The sequence below is a fragment of the Macaca mulatta genome, chromosome 15, assembly GCF_049350105.2.
Source record: "Macaca mulatta isolate MMU2019108-1 chromosome 15, T2T-MMU8v2.0, whole genome shotgun sequence".
NCBI classification, from domain to species: domain Eukaryota; kingdom Metazoa; phylum Chordata; class Mammalia; order Primates; family Cercopithecidae; genus Macaca; species Macaca mulatta.
The window spans coordinates 118319900-118339490 of record NC_133420.1 but is presented as its reverse complement, the minus strand read 5'-3'; the positions used below and the strand labels follow the sequence as shown (position 1 = coordinate 118339490).

The window sequence follows — 19591 nt, the reverse complement described above, 5'->3', positions numbered from 1 at the left end:
ATGGGAACTCAGTACTTCAGCACCAAGTGGTAGACAATTCCCTTGGAATGTAGGCCACACTTGGAGTTGTTCTCTTTCTGCCCTTTGAGAAGCTACGAGACAGAGGAAAGCAATACTTTTCATCGAAAAAAAGCAAAGCAGGTGATTTAAAAAAAAATTATTATCATGAAAAAAAGTACAACCCTCCAAAAACTATTTTAAACTAATACAAGGGCTCGGTTAAATAGGCTGTGATTTGTAGAGCAACTGGCTCAGGTTGCCACGGCACCAACAGAGAAAAGTGGAGTTTACCGAGGGGATAAGCAGCAGTCCGTCACCCTGGGAACCAGAACAACACGCAGAGGTAGGAATGAGATGCAGAAAGAGAAGGGCGAACAGCACAATGGGCCAAGGAGAGCAGAGGAGAGGTGGGTCCCTTGGCGAAAGCATCCTCCCAAGGACAAAGTCCCCTGGAAGACTGCAGAGAAGAAGGTGGCATAACCGAGGAACCAGGGCCAGCGTGGGTCGGGCTCCACGCACTGGTTTGGTATTGCAAGTCGGAACACAGAAACCAAATATGCTGAGTGTCAGGTAGCTCAAGATACCTCTTTATCATTAAGAAATTTGCAAATCAGAGCAGTTGAGGATTAAACGGAGGGGAGATTAGAAAGATAGTAGGGGGTGCCTTCGTTCACTCCCCCTTGTCCCTATGATACCTCTTTGCAGGAGGAAGGTCCAAGATCCATCTAGAAGAGTATTTCCCAAAGTGGGTCTTTGGAACTCATATAAAGAGATGCTGCTTGGAGAAACGGTGTCAAGGCCAAGCAAGTTGAAGCAAAGGTAGGTAAACAAAGTCACAACAGGGTGCTACATGCAGGACTCAGTCAACACGGCCCTTTCCACGAGGGGCAACAGCATTCGGCATTTCACATGGTTTGGGGTTGATGTTAACCACGAAACTTTTTTCCTTCCTTACGCATTTTTGGTTACGAAGCATTTGAAGTCCAGTTTTCTTGGGAAGGTGTGCTTTGGTCCTCCCTCCCAGGTAAACGGGAAGGTGCCTGGAAGTGGACTCTGCGTTCACTGTTTCCTTTGCATTTTCAACACTTTCAGATTATTCCCTAAGGCAGGATGCCAATCACAGTGCCTGCTCCTTCATGGGCTGGAAGAGCCAAGCACAGAGCTGGAGGTGGGAGGTGCCCAGGTGGATTCAGACCTTCCTGGGACTGACCCATTAGAAGAGTGGGGACCAACTGAGTCAGGCCTGGGAGAGGAGGCCACCCACCTCCTCAGGCCTGGTGTTTCCTCTGCCTCCTTCTGGCTACTGGTGAAAGGGCTGCTTAGAAGCCACAGGCAAATCTATGATGGATTCAGCCCTCTTCACCACTTGAAACTGGCAAAGGATTTGGAGTTTTTCTTTTATTTCAGGCAGGCAGTGGGGCTGGGTAGTTTGGGTGGCAACTGAGAGCAGATGGACTGGGTATGGACAGCACAGTAAATACTGGCCATGACAGCTACCTCCGAGGAAGAGCATGGTGGTGACAGGAAGGAGCCCAGAGCCTGGCAGACTCCTTAGAGCAGAGTCCTGAGCCTAGAGATGTACCACTGCCTTCCTCTAGGCCCAGTTCCTTCACTTTTTGGGACTCACTGCCCTAGTGAATCCTACCTGCTTCCCATATGGTCCACGACGTCAGGAATTTACTAACAAGACATGTCAGTGCAACAGACTTTCAACTGCCCAGTGGGCGGTGTGCAGAGTGAGCAGGGGCCCTGGCTCCAGCTAAAGGATATGTGAACTACACCCACTTTTCTCAGCACCATCCCTAGGACCTAACACAGAACACCTGCGTGCTGCTTGCTGTTTGTTTTTGTCTGTAAAGCCACAAGGGAAAGGAAGGAATAAGTGTTGGGAAAGCATAATTTGATACAATCTAAACAGGGCCTCTGGTGGATCAGACAAATAAAATAAACAACAACACTGCATACATTTTCTCCAAATATACTAAACCCTACATCGGAATCATAGCTGAACTTTGAGTCCAGTTTTAAGGAAACTAAAACGCCCTTATACAGAAAGGGTAGCTACAGATTACTGTTATGCCAGGATTGGATGTTCCATTTCAATGAATGCTGACCACATTGGATGACTGGAGATCAGAGCTTCCTGCCCCAAGACCCTAGCTGAGCCCCCTGGCTCTCCAATGATTCTGGTTGAGACTCAGAAGGGTCCGCTCCTTGTTTGATCACTTTGACTTCACCATGCTATTGCCTTGGGCCAATCCCATCATTTGATCATCTTGACTTTGTCATGTAATCCCCTTTCAGCCAGTGAGTCAAAGTTAACTGGACCATAAGGAATGATTTGTTCTCAACTTGGCAAGCTGCTCTTGGCTGAAAAAAAAATTGAAAAAGAAGGCAGAAGGTTCATATAATGTCATGGGGAAAGAGAAGACAAATAAAAAGTTAAGCTAAGTTCCTTATTCTGTGGCCAAAAGAACAGGAAGAAAGTCAGATGTATTCAGGGTGCTAAGATTCGAGACGGGTAAGAACTAGCTAAAGGGAAAGAGAAAGGACAGAGCTTGGTAGTCTGATGACATAGGTCATTACCATGCAAATACTCTACAAAACTGCCCAGACTGAAATACGAATTGTGAGATCCTCCCCTCCAATATTCACCCTGCTCAGTTCTGGAGCATGAGAGGAAGTGAACAAAGAAAGATGTCTAAATATTTTCATAGTTTCTCCTCTTGATTTAAGTTAAGATACTATTCGTCTGCATGTTTTTAAAGGGTAGGTTTGGAACCCTCTGTCATGCTGTCATTGGAAGAATTAGCTCCACCTTATACCGGGAAGTCTGCTCTGAAGTGGCCTCAGTGTCTTGGCAGAAATTCAAATATGCCTGGCACTACGTGACATTTAGTGCAGTTGGGTGGCCAACGTACTTGGGAGACGCCATTCACAGGTCTGTCCTGCTCTGGAGACTGAATACAACTGAGGGTAGCCAAGCTTCTTTGGGGTCTTTCGTGGCTGGGATTGCAACAGTCACAGGCCCAGGTCTCAGGGAGGCAGTGAGTGGGTGTCTGGTTGTCAGCCCGGCAAAGAAGAATCCTTTTCACAGTGCTCTAGGCCAAGCCATTTCCCAGGATGTCTACAGATCTGTCACCTTGGCTCTGAACCAAGTGGGGACTCACCTCGTGGAGGAAGTCTAGGGGGAGGAGAAAATGGGGAGGGGACCACAGGGTCACTTCAGGGCAGGCAAGAAGAGGCTGGCAGGGAAAGGCACTGCTGGAGTTACCTGAAGTGACAGCCACTCAGATAAAACTGAAAGATGATAAGTTAAAGAGAAACCGGAGCTCCCGGGAAGCCTGAGTATTCTCTCAATGGAAGCAGAACTCCCTGGAAACCAGCCACGAGGCTGACCTCACCCCCACGGCCCGATCCGAGCAAGCACGCGGCTTACTGTGAGAGCCAGGGCAAGACTGTATCCACCACGGCCAGGAGAGTGAAGAGACTGATGGCCTTAACTCTTGGAAGTGCCACTTTTGAAGAGAACGTGTCACTAATTAAGTCTCAGGTCAAACACTAAACAAAATAAAATACAATTTGTGTGAATGAGGTTTGGAGGTGGTATCTCCTGAAGCAGGGATTGTAAACCCGACGACCTGTCCATGGAGCGCTGCTTCCAAAAGAGTGTGGAATATGACTTCTATGGGACATGAAGTCATCATCATCATTGCGGGGTTTTAGAAGCTTTGTGGATGGAAACGTAATCCCCTGGCCAGGAAATGGGTGAAATGGGAAGTCCACTGGTGGGCGAGAAGGGGGAATTACCTCTCCTACAGCCCATGCTGGGGTTGGGTGGGAAGCCCTTCCTCTCGCTGGGTTTCCTCCTTATCGTCTGCAGTGGGCCGGCGGTAAGGAGCTCTATACCCCTCCCCAACATGGGTGGCCGTGGGCCCTGCACAGCTGGGGGTCAACATGGTCTTGTCGCTTGGATCAAGAGGCTGTGCTTGTCTGCAGTGATATGGAAACACTGAGGCCAGACAGCCTGGCCTGTTTAAAGAATCCACCATGCTCAGCATAATGAGGCCTAAAGGAAATGGTGGCAATGGCCCTGGAGTGGAGGACGGTCTACCAGGGAAGCAGGGATGCCTCTAGTTACACGTGTATCACCACAGGCCCCCTGTTCAGACTTTCTCCTCCAGGGTACTGACTTCCACAGGGCTCTGCAATGCCTCCAGAAAGGAAAGCAACTGGACTTCCAGGTGAAGAGGCGGCTTTCATGGTGGAGGCAAGCTCTGAGCAGAAGAGGCTGGCTACAAAGCTGTACAATCTTAATAAATCAAAATCTGGAGCTTACTTTCCACTTAATGGGTGCGTGAACGCACAATAATAGAACTCATTTTTCCAGCTACTTCATCATTTGTTAGACATGAGATACATCGCTAGTCACTACAATGAGAACCGCAAACAAGTAACATGAATACTAGAAGAACTGGTTTGTTGAGTTTAAATTTTAATTTCCTTCATAGTGACCTACCAGTGCACTAGCTTTTAAAAAAAATTTAACCACCCTTGTATATAGGATTCGTTCTGAAAAATTAATACCACTTTTGAATTCCCCAGAGCCTAACATAATATATTGGAGAAAAGTTTAGTATTAATACACGTTGACTCCATACTTTATGGGGTCCTAAATTTATATGCTGACTACCTATCTGTTTACATTGTTTCCACTGACTTTCTGAACATGGAAAAACAATTGCTCCAGCACTGAAAAACATTATGCAAGATGTCCATCACTTGCTTTAAGAACATCCTGGCCCAGGGCAGTCCACATGTGTTTACTTTTCTCATTTACTGGGCTCCGATTATTTTACTAAGCCCTGGCCCTGGGCTTAGTATATAACTGGCCCTGTGGGAGCTGCCTACATGCTTTTAGAAGCCTAAGGGTCAATCAGTGTATTTCAGATCCTGTACATTCATCTGAAAAGCAAAGCCCTCACATGGGCCGTTGACAAACGTCACGGCAATTCTCCTGGTCTCCTAGAGGCTAACTGCTTTGACTAAGCAGTTGTCTTCAGCCATAACTTCAGGTAACTGGGTAGATTCCCTAATTGGAACACAACCGAAATATTTTGTAAATAAGAATTTTTCATAGTCATTAAGTAATTTGTAATTGGCCCTTGAAAGGATAATGTAGTTTGTTAACTCCAAGAGGTCAGATTTCTAAAAACTGGGAAATTGGAAAGTAGGACTCAAGATCTTGTATGAATACAACAGAATGGCACAAATAGGCGGGGTGCAGTGGCTCACACTTGTAATCCCTTTGGGAGGCTGAGGTGGGAGAATTCCTTGAGCCTGGGAGTTCAAGACAAGCCCTGGCAACATAATGAGACCCCATCTCTACAAAAATTGCGGTACACGTCTGTATTCTTAGCTACTTGGGAGGCTGAGGTGAGAGGATGGCTTGAGCCCGAATGCTAGAGGCTACAGTGAGCCACAATCATGCCACTGTATTCCAGCCTGGGTGACAGAGTGAGACCTGTCTCAAAAAAAAAAAAAATTTTTTTTAAGTAGCACAAATTATTCAGGAAACCTCAGAGAACTGAAAATTGGAAAAGAAAAAAACTCCAAAACTTAAGTTCAGTTCTGAGAAAGAAGATGGACGGAAAAGGGTTAAAACGGATGGTCATAGCTGATGGTGGAATAGGCATATAGGAAACAAAAGTAGGCAACTCTTTTAGCTTCCTTTTTTTTTTTTTCTTTTGAGGCCAATGATCTGCACTTGGGAAAACATCAGGAAAACACTGTTAAGGTGGAAGAAGATTGCCTGTTAGGTATTTTTTAAAAATTTCAGTCTCCAGGTCTGAGTAAGTTAAGTCGCAGTGTGGCAAAAGCAATCTCAGATCACTGCTGGCAATCATGGGCAAATACTAATGCGTGAAGCCATATTGATATTCAAAGGGAACCAAAGTGGAGCCAAGATCAAGTAGCTTATGAATTCCTAGAAAACATCAAGAATCAACTTTTGATCTGATGAATTAGAAATACTTAGCAAATGGTCAATGAGTAGCAAGAACTTTGCCCTTGCCCGCAATTGGGTTGTAAGACAAGTAGAATGGAAACGGATATAGATTTTAAAAGTGTTTTGATGTCACCAAGGCCTGTGACATCATTTTTCATGATATTTTGGTAGATGAAATATGAATCACCATATGGTAGATTTTGGTGAGTGGACTGCAGGCTCCTGTATTTACGCTGTCCTCAACAAGGTATTTATCACGACATCTTGGCCCGGATACTTCATTCAATATGTCATATGGAAGCATATTCATCACATTTTTGAATGGCTAAGAGAGTCATTCAGTATACTAATATACTCACTGACAGAACTGGGAATCTAAATTCTCCCAAGAAGCTGAATAATCAAATTTGCAAAAGGAATAAACAGGAATTTCTGTATTGGGGTTCAAAGAAATGAACCTCACAAGTACAGGATTGGGGGGACCTAGCACAATAGCAGTTCATATAAATGCCAGCTGACCACGAATGACACAAGGGTGGTGTAATTCCCCTGCTAATGGTGTGAACGCAGCCCCTGTTGAGTTTAAGAGGTGCTGTGCTCCTGTGCTGGAGTCTGGGCCCTTCACTTAGTGGGAAAGATGCTGTCGTATACATGGCAGTCAAGGGAGGACAAGCACAACAAAGAAGGTTTTGCTTCTGGGCATGGGAACCGTCCATATCGGAAAGGTGGTAGAGGAAATTATACCATCTGCCAGGAACTCACAAAGGTATTTCAGAATCAAGTGGGAGGCTGGACTATGGTCTCCAAGATTCCTTCCAACCTTAAGATGCTCTGCACTGGCCAGGCGCGGTGGCTCACACCTGTAATCACAGCACTTTGGGAGGCCAAGGTGGGCGGATCACCTGAGGTCCGGAGTTCCGGACCAGCCTGACCAACATGGAGAAACCCTGTCTCTACTAAAAATACCAAAAAAAAAAAAAAAAATTAGCCGAGCTTGGTGGTACATTCCTGTAATCCCAGCTACTTGGAAGGCTGAGGCAGGAGAATCGCTTGAACCCAGGAGGTGGAGGTCACAGTGAGCTGAGATCGCGCCACTGCACTCCAGCCTGGGCAACCAGAGCGAAACTTAGTCTTTAAGAAAAAGAAAAAAAAAAAAATGCTCTGCACGAATCTGGATGGTTCTCATGGAGGTTTTCATTTCGTGCACTCCTCATTTAATTAAAACCATACATAGCATGGAGTAAAGTACAAATCCTGTAACAGACTTTCTTTTTCATGCATTTTCTGAATCTCTGTGATCATGATGTTTCCAGACTGAAAGTTAAAATAAATCCATATTTCCATCAACTTCTCTAGTCTCTATTTGGAAATGTATTTTGTGCATCTGTGCCTTCCGAGTGACAGAGAGTATCTACAATCCGAGAGGAAAGGCACAGTTGGGAGAAACAATGCTAGATGTTGCCCTCCTCTGCCATTTACCATCTGTGAACGCTGATCCTCACAACCTTTGCTGAGTCTCAGCATGGTCGATTGGGAAATAAAACAAAACAAAGCAAAACTGAGTTGAATAATGCTTAGCCTATAGGGCAGCTGTAGCACTCAACAGAGATAGAAAGGTATGATTATGTTTTAGATACTGCCTGCTACCACACAAATACAATGTTAATATTTGGAAGGGTTTAAGAGACATCACGGCTGGGAATAGAACCGCTCTGTCTCTATCCAAGGAACCCTAATAGGTTTAGGTCGGTTTCTAATAGGGATGGAAAGGAAGGAAAAGATCCTTTTTCAACAGGATTCAGAAACCACCAATTCAAGTCTTTGAAAACTAAAACTTAGCAAAAATATCCAGACAGACAAAATTATTTCAATCTCCTGCATGGCATTATGACTTACGCATTTTGGAGGCAGAGGGCTTGCTTTTATATCCTGGCTTTGCCATTTACTAGCTGTGTGGTCTTGGGCAAGTTCCTCAACCTCTCTGTGACTCAGGTACCTCGCTGATTAAGAACGTTTTAACCATATCTTCCTTAAGGGGCTGTTGTATAGATCAAATGAGTTATACATGCAAAGCTCCTTCGACAGTGCTTGATATGTAATAATATGATCACCATTATTGTATATAGTTGCTTAAAACCATCTGCATCTTTTAGGCATGTGCCAAAGCTCATATGTTGTCCTATTCGAGAAAATAAGAGAAGGCAAAAAGCCAAACCAGCTCTCCTCTATCGTTTTCTGAAGAAGCCATCTTGAGCCAGCGCTGCTGAATGGATCTCGTGAAGGCTGCTGGCTTAAGGACACCTCAGCATGTGGCAGTGGTTGTCACCCTTTCATTTAAAACTGATTACACTTGTGAAATACTGACGTATTGACAGCGAAGGAAAGCACAGGAACAAAAACGACCAATTCCCATGTCTTGGGCCCTTGAGTAACATTATTCTGATGTCTTTCTGGCCTTAGAAGTGGATGGTCAAATTTTGTGGGTAACCTCACCCTGGGATAATAATAAGTTATTGCTCCATCTCTTGAAGAGCCACAGCAGAAAGACTCTAACCGAAGCTGTTTGAGGCTATTTCTAATTCAAGCTTGCATGAATTCAAAGAAGCCTCAGATTTCTCATGCTGATTTTGAGGCTCTGATCATGCAAGACCGGTACTTATTCTGAATAAGAAACACACGGTGAGCACGCTCCTGAGAAACGCCCAGTGTTAGAAAACAAAGGTCAAAGTAAAATGTAAATAACCTAAGGGAATAGAGAATGATCTACTTTTTCTTCCATTATTATTAACGTCGATGTAAAATGCTGCTGGCTGCCTTATATGAAGGCAGAGAACATGGTGGAGAGCGTCCTGCCAGGGAAGCTGCCTGCCAGCTTCCAGATCAGCCCCATCTGCCCAACTTTGATGAAGTAGGCAAACTGTACAGTGATTAGAACACATCCCCTACTTCTGAATCTCAGCTTCAGGTGAGGGAGAAGAGGGAGTCTGATCTTGCTAAAACACAGGACACTGCTATACATCTCCTCCTCCTCTCAGCAAATGCTCACTGGACAGGTGGGTGAAATTGATTTATTCAGCCTTGGTCCTTGGAATTCCAAGTTTCTCTTGTTAATGTTTGATTTATTGGCTCAACCACTAAGGAGAATGTTACTTAGAGGTTTTTCTCTACTAGCTACTTAGATTATGATAATAAGATAAATAAGGTAAATAAACTGAAGAAGGTGACTTTTAGGACACTCAAGTTAACTTTCCAAATGCTGGCTGTCACAGGTTCAGAAGAGTTAATGTTAGTGACTCAGAATAAAACACATGAAAATGAACTTTGCACTGGTTCCAAAATTCTAACCTCCCTCAGACATAGGCAAAAAGAATAAAACTTGACATAATAAAATCTATGAAAACTTATAGTCGGATTATCTTAAGGTTGACTTGATATACATTAATCTATTTAAGCACTAGTGTCAATTACTTGTTTAGATGACTTGTCCAATAGTGTTTTATCACAGGAAGTAGGTTATAGTTATGTAATCTTCAAATTACATAACTACATAAGTATATACATATCTATAACTATACGCAAAGGATAACTGTATGCATACACATACATTTAAATTTTAAGCAATAATCATTTATAAATTAAAACAATGACTTACTTTAAGACAGAGTAGTCCATCAGAAATATAATACAAGCCACAAATGCAAACCGCATGTGTAATCTGAAATTTTCTCTTTTGTCCTTGGAGACAGGGCCTCACTCTGTTGCCCAGGCTGGAGTGCAGTGGGGCGCCACCTCAGCTCACTATAGCCTGGATCCCCCAGGCTCAAGTCATCCTCCCACCTCAGCCTCCCAAGTAGCTGGGATTACAGGTACACACCACCACATCTGGCTAATTTTTGTATTTTTTGTAGAGGTGGGGTTTCACCATATTGCACAGGCTGGCCTCACGCTTCTGGGCTCAAGCGATCCGCTCGCCTCGGCCTCCTAATGTGCTGGGATTACAGATGCGAGCCACCACACCTAGGTATCATTTGAAACTTTCTAGCAGTCACACTAATAAAAGTAAAAAGAAACAGGCAAAATTAACTGTAATATTGTGTTTATCCCAATAGATTGAAATGTTATAATTTAAGCATGCAGTTAATAACGAAAATGATTATGATGGATTTTGCCCTTTTCTGAGTGCTTGGACCCCAGTGTGTGCTTTACAAACGCACAGCACATCTTGTTCAAACCAACCCCACTTCAAGTGCTCGATGGCCACAAGTGGCCTGTGGCTGTCATGTCAAACGGCACAGCTTTAGGCTAATTGTATAGCTATAATATAAAACTAGGACATGGCTTAATTATTTATAGAAGGGAAGCAGAAGAGATAGTTGTGAAGTCACTGAGATGAACCGCAGCTAAGTCAGCACATGAATCATTGGAAGATAAAAGCTATGACTGTTCACCTTATTAGAAGAATAACAGAGACCAAAATTAGCTTAGAGACCCAGACTGTGTATTCTGGATAATTTTCTTAAAATGATGTGAATACATTTCCAGCTCGTAATCTATGTGCACTAAGATAGTTTTCTTTTTAAATATATTCTGCTGTTTGGAGTACAGGAGCCTACAAGCTACAATAAGCATTTGTGTACTTGAAGGCATTTACAAGTCTCCATTCAGCTTTGTTTAGTGAATTCCTGTTAGTATAACCACTCGTTCCTGAGATGAGCTTATGGTTCCGAAAGGGTAAACATCAAGATTTCCATGGTCTGGGAAATGCCTTTTGGATATGACCCCAAAAGCACAGGCAACAAGAGCAAAAATAGACAAATGGAATGACATCAAACGAAAAAGTTTCTGCATAGAAAAGGAAACAATACACAGAGTGAATAGATTACCTACCAAATGGGAAAAAGTATTTTGAAACTATACATCTGATAATGAGTTAATAGTCAAAACATATACATGGTACTCAACTCCATAGCAAGAAAACAAATAACCTGATTTTAAAATGGGCAGTGCGCCGGGCGCGGTGGCTCAAGCCTGTAATCCCAGCACTTTGGGAGGCCGAGACGGGCGGATCACGAGGTCAGGAGTTCGAGACCATCCTGGCTAACATGGTGAAACCCCGTCTCTACTAAAAAATACAAAAAGCTAGCCGGGCGAGGTGGCTGGCGCCTGTAGTCCCAGCTACTCGGGAGGCTGAGGCAGGAGAATGGCGTAAACCCGGGAGGCGGAGCTTGCAGTGAGCTGAGATCCGGCCACTGCACTCCAGCCCCAGCGACAGAGCGAGACTCCGTCTCAAAAAAAAAAAAGGGCAATGCACTTAACAGACGTCTCCCAAAAGAGGATATACGGCTGGACGCAGTGGCTCACGCTTGTAATCCCAGAACTTTGAGAGGCCGAGGCGGGTGGATCACCTGAGGTCAGGAGTTCGAGGCCAGCCTAGCCAACATGGTGAAACCCCATCTCCACTAAAAATACAAACATTAGCCAGGCGTGGTGGTGGACAACTGTAGTTCTAGCCACTCGGGAGGCTGAGGCAGGAGAATCACTTGAACCCGGGAGGTGGAGACTGCAGTGAGCTGAGATCACACCACTGCACTCCAGCCTAGGCAACAAGAGTGAAACTCCATCTCAAAAACAAACAAACAGAAACACACACCCACAATGAGCTATCATTTCTCACTTGTTAGAAAGGCTACTATCAAATAGACAACAGACAAGTGTTGGTGAGGATGTGGAGAAAAGAGAACGCTTGTACACTGTTGGAGAGAGTGCAAATTAGCACAGCCACTGTGGAAAACAATCTGGAGGTTCCACAAAAAATTAAAAATAGAACTACCATATGGTCCAACAATCCTACGAGTAAGTATATATCCAAAGCAAATGAAATCAGTGTGTCAAAGAGATGTCTGCACTCCCATGTTTATTGCAGCACTACTTCCAATAGTCAAGATATTGAATCAATCCACGTGTCCATCAGTGGATGAATGAATAAAGAAAACGTGGTATATACACACAGTGAAATACTACTCAGCCAGAAAAACTGGTAAGAGAAATGAGTTCAAGAGAGCTATTTTACAACATGGTGACTATAGTTAATAATGTATTCTGGAAAAATGCTAAGAGAATGAATGTAAAGTGTTCTCACCACAAAAATAACCACATGAGGTAATGCACATGTTAATTAGTTAAATTTAGTCATTCCACAATGTATACATACTTCAAAACATCATGTTGAATACAGTAAATGCATGCAATTTTATCTATTTAAAAAATAATTTTAAAAAGATTTGTATGCAGCATACTAATAATATGGCTACAAAAATATATCCAGCCCCAATATTAAATAAAAATAGAGATCATGATTCAGCTGATTTTAAAAGTGTGGTCCTCCTTGGTAGACGGATTTTCTGCATGATCTTAATTATTTCATAGTTACCCTCACCTCCACCTCCATCCCCATGGACTGAAGAAAGAAGAGCAATGATAGAGAAAACATGGTAGGCTGGAAGGTTCCAACGAGGCTGAAGAGCTATCATGATGGAAAGGGTGGGCTAGTCCGTGGGAAGGAGGTACTGTGAGTATGGCTGCCCGGAAATGGAGGTTCGGGTGGAGCTTCCAGTGGCAGCAGTGCGGTGGAGGAGAAGGTGGCTGGAAACGAGGAGGTCAAGGAACTCCAAGGTGGGGTGCAGGTTATGACAGTGGGGAGATGAAGGGGAAAGCTGCAAGCTTAGATTGTCACTGCTCACAGGAGTCTGCTCTTTCTCTACACATCGCATTTCTTAAACTTGGGGCCGATTCATTTCTTCTCCACTTTCAAGTGATCACGGTGCTGATATTCATTATTTCCCCTTGTTTGTCTCAGTTGTAAGAATTAGCAAGCCTGCTGCTTGGGGTTCATTACATTTGCTGCACGCACTTGCGGGTAGAGTGCTGAGTGCTCCTGCCTAGTGGCAAGTTTAAATAAGCTGAGGAACAACTGGGGTCTCTACCTGCATTCGCAGTGACTGCTACTTACGTTCATTGATTTACTAACCCATTCAATGAGCATTCCTTGAACACTGAAGTGTCAGGCATAGTATGATGGGAGGGCGTTTTTCTCAAATACCACAATAAAGGGGGAATCTGTAATAATGAAATACTATTCTTCCCCATCCTGGCTGTGAATTGCAACCCCTTAAGAGTCTTTCTCCTTATTTACCATTTCTTTTCTGATTTCCTTCATCCTATTAAATAACAGAAAGAAAAATGGCATGCCATTTTTAAAGTGGCCAACGGTATATACTCTTGACCTGGAGAAGACAAATCCTGAGATCACAGAGGTCAACCACTTTTTAACAAAAGATGAAGGAATCTGGGGTCTGAACTTACCATGCAGCAGCTGCTACTGCTGTGGTTCTGATCACCCAGTATTCTCAAGGTCTTTTATGGTACAGTGACCCCCTTAGAACCAGGGAGAACTGGCTGGGCGCAGTGGCTCATGCCTGTAATCCCAGCACTTTGGGAGGCCGAGGCGGGTGGATCATGAGGTCAGGAGTTCAACGCCAGCCTGGCCAAGATGGTGAAACCCTGTGTCTACTAAAAATACAAAAATTAACTGGGAGTGGTAGCACATGCCTGTAGTCCCAGCCACTCAGGAGGCTGAGGCAGGAGAATTGATCCAACCCAGGACGCGGAGCTTGCAGTGAGCCAAGATAGCGCCACTGCACTCCAGCCTGGGAAACAGAGCGAGACTCCATCTCAAAAAAAAAAAAAAAAAAAAGAAGAAGGTGGGAAAACTGGCAAAGTGTGACCACAGTAAGGAGAAACACTTCACGGCCATCAGTAAACATATCAGAAACAACTGAGGAGGCACATCAGTCTCAACAAACTTGCCAGCCGCTCCTGACCACGTTTTAGGTCTTGAGCACCGTATTGAAGAGCAGGGAAGACTGTCACTCAAAGTCAACCATTTCTAAGCTCCAACAGGCTAGACGCTTCAGTCCCGGAGACTGTAATGATCGCTGTTTCTCTGCTGGCTTTTTCATGACGTACCTAGCCTTTTATAATAACTCATTTCACCTCCAACTCCACTTTGCTTTCACCGCTTGGTACAATCAGAAAAGAAGCCAAGATTCTAGCAACTCTTTCAGAATCGTTTTATGTAGACCCATTTCAGATCTCACTAGCTACTCCAGCTCATTAAAAACAGGAACCGGAGGAGAAGGCTGCACCTGGTACAGGGCCACATTCCAGCAGAGCACAAAATCAATCTTTGTTAAAAAACGTAAAGTTGATCATTTTAAGTGGTATATTTGAAGGCCGCCTGGATTTGTTTTCTTTTTAAACCTTGGTTATTTTTTGTAGAGCACCGAACTCTATATGCAAGGTCCTATTCAAATTAAATTTCAGTTAAAATGTCTTATTACATTAAGCCCAAGAGTCTCAAATTAAAGAAAATGAGTGGGAATAAATGTTTAAAAATACATATGACCTCAGGGCACATGATCTACTCCAGATGAAAGGCACAAGATGAATTGCCGGTTTGTTCCCTGGCGGCAGACATCTTCCTGTGTAGCAAAGTTTCTCCAAGTTTCCAAATCAGCCCAGTCCTGGAAGTTTTCAGGCTGACTCTGTTTTGCAGGCTGGTCATGTGAGCACACTGCTTTTGACCCAGAATGGCTTATCTTCCACAGGGCCAGAAGGGAACTAGGGTAGTTAGGGGGAAAGAATCAGATTCTAATTTACAACCCAAATGAGTTACAACTACACACAAACAGCTGAAATGGGCTGCAAAGCCTCCAAAACCACAGCCTGTGGAGGCTAATTATTGGTCATGATAACTATGCAATTTTAAATCCATTTTGATTTCAGGATATCGTTGTAAGTAAAATTAACTAAGTTTCTTTTTTTTCAAGTTACAGCTTGATTCCATCATCATAGCTTGTACTCAGGCAAACCAGGGTTTATTTGCCTACAAAGAGACTTTATTTGCCTATTTACTTAATATCAGGATGTTCAAGGGTAACCCCTAGCCAGGTGCCATTCATTGCTAGTCTCCGCTCCTCCCCTCAGAAGGGAAAATGAAAACAAAAGCACAACTATGCAGTTTGAAGAAAGCAATGTGTGTCCAAGGAACAGAGGTGTCTCTGAAGATATGGACGTTTGCAGGCTAGTCTGAACAGCGAGGGAAAGCGTGTGCAACAGACTTTTACATGATAATTTTGAAAGCGGTTAAGGAGACTGAAAGCAAGCGGAGAGAACTCGGATAAGCTATGCGATGGCTATCTAACTGGGTCACGCATTCATTCTGCTAACTGTCGCTGACTGGGAGAGGGTTTAGTGGTCCCATGGAGTTCTGTGCAATTTACATTTCACGGTAGTGTCAATGTCAAGTTGTACAAAGGGCACATGCTAAAATAACAATCAAATATTCACATTAAGTGTCCCCATATGCTGACAGACCCATACTTGGAGCACTGCTTCCCCTTAAAACTTCAGAAAACCTCTTTAGAAGCTTAACTGCTCGGTCCTACGTGGGAGAGCCATACGTGTCTTCTTTACAGGGGCAATCTAATCACTATTGGAATATCACGTAAGGCCAAAGTGATGGGAGCCTTAGAGCAGGTAGTAAAGTCATATAGAGTAGGAGCAGGTATTAATCTTTGTATTTGGTCTTATGCTAGCTGTAGATATAATCCTGTATACAGTAAGTGCTCAATATCCAATGAACTCAACTATGAAGCAAGAAATTCCTCCAAAGATAAAGAGATAGAGGATAGAATTCATATGACTGTGTCGTCTGCGATCGAGATCATATTTTCCAAACACAAAACTAGGACAAGTTGTCTAAAAAGTAAAAATATATTTATGAGAACAAAATATTTGAGATTGCTTTGCATTGGGAACCACCTCCATGGAGGTTCCCGGTTGCCATCTCTGGAAAATCCCTTTTACCATGGAAGGTAACCATTCACAGGTCCCAGGGATTAGGAGGAGGATATGTTTGGGGGTCACTATCCAGCCACATCTCCAAAATGAGCTAATCATAATGACACCCCTTTTTATTTATTTATTTTTAAAAATAGGAACTTAAAGGAAATATCAGGAAGAAAGAGCACACGGGGCAGTTTCATCAGTGACGGTGAAGTTCTCTGACCCACAGTTAAGGATTTTCCCTGCCTGCCTCCTCAACTGCTTTATCTGCTGTAACCACTGCCATTAAATAATGAGGCCTTATATAATGACATGATTCCCCATGTTTTTCATACAGTCCAGTTTCAATGAAAACAGCATTCTCTATATACCAGTGAGTCCCCACCAAGCCACCACTTGGGCCTCCAGACACTTAACACACATTCCTGTGTTATACATCACTGCTAGGCTTTAGAAAACCTTGATCCACAAGTGGCCACTTCCTAGTAGTAAGTTGGATAATACTACTTAATACATTTTTATTAGAGGAATGGATGGATGGATGAATGGATAGCTGGATAGAAGGATGGATGAATAGAACAAAACATGTTCAGGAATCTTTGGAATAAAAGTAAGGCGATCATTCCTGCAGCCGATTTCCCTGAATTGAAAAACAGAAATAGAAGAATCACTTCGAAATAATAGAAGAGAATGTGTCAATCTGCAGCCAGAGTAGAAGAAGACTTCAATTCTTCTTTCCGCTCTTGTCCTTCTCAGCTTTTCTACCTCCCAAGTGATGCTCAATTCTGGGTGCCTCTGCTGTTATTCACAAAGTAGAGCAACTAGGGTGTAAAAGTGCCAGAAGCAGCTTTAAAACTATGACGGATCTACTACCTCCCCACCACCTTTCCAGCACAGAGCTTCTTCTGGGAGGGTCCAAAGCTAAAGTTACTAACCTACATGGCTTTGCCACTGTGACAAGCCAGGATGACTGCAAGATGTTAAATGAAAGGGTGGAAATGTGCTCTTCCTCTTCTCTATCTAGGTAATGCACACTCAGTTTGAAAGGAAAGTATGCAACAAGTCATTCATTGCTTCAATCAAACATCATTTATCAAGGAAGTCTAAGAAGATGGATTCTCTGACTATTTTAGTCAGAGGCCCTCAAAGGCTTCCCTTTATGATGCACTGAAGAAGTGCACTTGAGTGTGTGTGAAGGGAGTGGGGAAATGTGTGTATTGGTGGGGAGGGGGTGCAGTGTCACCTTGAAATAGATTACATACACTTGGGTGAGCCTGAATAATTTAACTTTGCAATGCTATGTGTGCCTTTTGCTGCAATATCCCAGAGCATGTATTAAGGACCTCTATGAAGGTGGCCTAAACGCCACACTGGTCTAGGCTGGTGTGCATGGCACAAAGAGGTTAAATGGTACAAAAGCATTAGAGATGAAGTCCAGATACAATAAAGATGGAGCTGCAAGAGCAGAGCTGAGAAGCCCAGATGGCCTCAAATCCCAAGATAAGACGAAAATCCCCAAACTAAAGCTGTCAGACATTGAAAGATAAACATGACTCTGAAAGATGAGTAAAAGGAAGATGAAGACACATGGGTGTAGGAATCTGTCACCACATTCACAGAGAGCTGCTAGAGGTCAAGGGCATGGACACTTGGCTCTGCAAAGTGGCAAATGGGATTATTTTCTGGTTTTGTTTGGGTTTTGTATTTTAAGATAATAGCCAACTTTAGCAAAAGTACAACGGAACAGGCACTGTCTTATTCGGAGTGGGAGTAAAGACAACACAACCCTTCTGGAAACAAATTTAGCTCCGTGTAACAAGAACCTTTAAAATGTTTATAACTTTTGGCTCAGTGCATCTACTTCTAGGAATCTATCCTAAGGAAATAATCAGAAAAGCAATCAAAGATTGCTTTACAAGGATATTTGTACCCACCATGGAAGACACTCACCAGAGGAAAACGGCTGAGCTAATTATGATAAATCCACATGGTGCAATCTGATGCCAGCTTTGAAAATGAAATTAAAAATATATCATGCATTATCATAATGTAATATTCGGTTAAAAATGCAAGCCATGCAACTACATACATCCGTATGATCCTAATTTTCTACTAAAAAGGACATATAGATGCAAGGCTGCAAGCTAATACGGCAAAATGTTAACATTTAATGGGATCTTTCAGGGGATGGGATTACGAGAGAGTCCTATTTTCTCCTTCAAAGTTTCTATGTTGTTTTCAAACTTTCTACATGAGCATGAGTTACATTTAAAATCAGAAGAAGGCTGCCATCAAAAAATATCAGAGCAGCTGGAAATGAGGTAAAGGCAATGGAAACGTTCTACAGCCTGTGGGTAGCTTCTCGCCGCATCCCTGTCATCTCCTCTGAGCACCTGTTCCAAAATAATTCTTCCTCCAGTTCCAACCCCCACCCCGAGGAGGAGGGGAGGGGAAAGGGAGAGACCCAGACAGAAATTCTTTAGAGCAGAATTTTTCAATCCTGGTTGCACACAGGAATCACTGGTGGCGTCCTTTTTTTTTTTTTTTTTTTTTTTTTTCCTGAGACAGAGTCTTGCTCTGTCACCAGACTGGAGTGCAGTGGCACGATCTCAGCTCACTGCAACCTCCACCTCCCGGGTTCAAGCAATTCTCCTGCCTCAGCCTCCTGAGAAGCTGGGACTACTGGTCCGCACCACCACGCCCAGCTAACTTTTGTATTTTTAGTAGAAATGGGGTTTCACCATGTTGGCCAGGATGGTCTCGAACTCCTGACCTCAGGTGATCCACCATCCTTGGCCTTCCAAAGTGCTGGGATTACAGGCGTGAGCCACTGTGCTGGATCACTGATGCAGTCTTTTAAAACATCCTGGTGCCTGGGCTCTGCCCCAGACTCATTAAATCAGCATGTCTTGTATTTTAAAATACTTTTGTATTTTTATATGTTCCTCAGGGAAGTCTAAGATTCAAGGAGCCTGATAACTTAGATGTAGAGACTAGTAGCTGTCAGGTGTTAGTTAGCATGCATTCAAATCACCTGAAGTCTGGTTAAAACACGGATCGCTGGGCCCCACCTCGAGTTTTCAATTCCGTAAGTCTGGGGTGGAACCTGAGAATCTGCATTTCTAACCTGTTTCCAGGTGGTGATGCTAATGATGCAGGTCCAGAGTGGTCTCTGATAATGCATCTCATTATCATCACTTTGAGAACCACAGCTGTACACACACAGCTTCTTAGGTTCGCTTCACTGACCGTAAGTTCCATACCAGATTCCCGTACATATCTGAGTGACAAACCGAATATTATCTCTTCCCCTAAACACTGAGCAGCCAAGTTTTGACCCAAAGAAGGCAAAAGGACAGTCAAGGAAGAGAAAGGAATTGCCCATTTATGGGGCAGCTGCAGGCTGCTGGGCACTGGGCTGCATCCTGCGTGTCCATACCTGGAGCTCACCTCGTCCTCACAGCAGTGCTATAAGGAGGGCACCGTCATTTCTACTGTAGGACAATTAAAACCGAGATCCAGGGCCGGGCGTGGAGGCCGAGGAGGGCGGAGCACTTGAGGTCAGACATTTGGTACCAGCCTGGCCAACATGGTGAAACCCCGTCTCTACTAAAAATACAAAAATTGGCCAGGTGTGGTGGCGGGTACCTGTAATCCCAGCTACTTGGGAGGCTGAGG

The 19591-nt window shown here is 43.7% G+C and overlaps 1 protein-coding gene across 10 annotated transcripts in view; it reads right to left on the bottom strand.

Moving 5' to 3' along the window:
* The window catches only part of DAPK1 (death associated protein kinase 1), a 210907-nt gene that overhangs the window by 113534 nt on the left and 77782 nt on the right, over positions 1 to 19591 (bottom strand).